Below are 1,072 nucleotides of genomic sequence, written 5' to 3'. Positions count from 1 at the left end.
CTGTTTAGAATTTTGACTCTGTTTTTACAAATTTACCCAAGATATAGCTGCAAGCTGGTGCAAATGCTTAGTAACAAATATTTTTATAAAAACGTCTTTATATAAATATATATATATATAAAATCAGCTATTTAATTAGGTTCTTGGCAAAAAACTTAGAACACCAATTTGTGAGGATAAACTCCATTTGTAAGGGCAGACATGGATCAAAAATATGGAACGCTTTACGAATTTGCATATCATCCTCGTGCAGGGGCTGTGCTGATCTCCTCTGTGTCGTTCCGATTTTAATATATGTGCTGCTGAAGTGAGCACAAACTTCTTTTCAAATAGCGGAAAAATAAACAGAAAAAAAAGAGATGAAATATTCACTAATTGAGTACATACTTGTGGCATATTTGCATAGTGGAATACCTTTCTGTAACTGAAATATTACCTTTGATGAATAGCTATTGACAAACATAGTAAGTAGTAAAAAATTACAGAACAATACATACAACATGGATTTCGCCATATCTTTGGCTTTACAATTAGATCAGTTCTCCAGTCTTTTTGTTTTTGTTTTTGTTTTTCCTATTCTTCTCTTACTTCTCAGGGCCAATATGACTTGAACATATCAACAGGGTTTCTTCTGTATGACATCAAATTTGGTAGTTTTTGAAATTCTAGTACCCAAGAGAGGAGAGCTTCACCCAGGGAAAATGGTCATGATTCCTGCAAATTCTCCCCCTCATTTGAACCCCGAAAAAGAAAAAAAAAAAGAGAAATGTAAGAAGGGATCTAGGGCAGTTGGCATGGGTGGTTAGGTCACTAAACTCCCACATGATTCACTGCAGTCCAAGTCCTGGACCCTGTGACTTGAAAATCATGCCAGGCGCATGTGTGTGTATGCCCAAAATCCTGAGAGGAGAGGGGATTACAGTGTGGCCATTCCCCCTGAAGGGTTATTTCTCACTTTCCTTCTTTCTGTCTATCTCTGTCTTTCTCTCTCTCCGGCCATTGCATGCACCCTATGCCAAAAAACTCTTTAAAAACAAGAAGAAAATTTACCATTACATTGACCATGAGAATT

The 1,072-nt window shown here is 36.7% G+C and overlaps 1 non-coding gene across 1 annotated transcript; it reads right to left on the bottom strand.

Moving 5' to 3' along the window:
* Positions 1 to 208: 208 nt before the first annotated feature.
* Positions 209 to 315, bottom strand: LOC114009923 (U6 spliceosomal RNA). The gene has a single exon (XR_003551310.1). It is a non-coding gene; the product is annotated as a U6 spliceosomal RNA (small nuclear RNA).
* Positions 316 to 1,072: the final 757 nt, after the last annotated feature.

The sequence above is a fragment of the Tupaia chinensis genome, unplaced genomic scaffold (assembly GCF_000334495.1).
Source record: "Tupaia chinensis unplaced genomic scaffold, TupChi_1.0 Scaffold000667_1, whole genome shotgun sequence".
Classification (NCBI taxonomy): Eukaryota; Metazoa; Chordata; class Mammalia; order Scandentia; family Tupaiidae; genus Tupaia; species Tupaia belangeri.
This window is presented reverse-complemented; position numbering and strand designations above follow the sequence as displayed.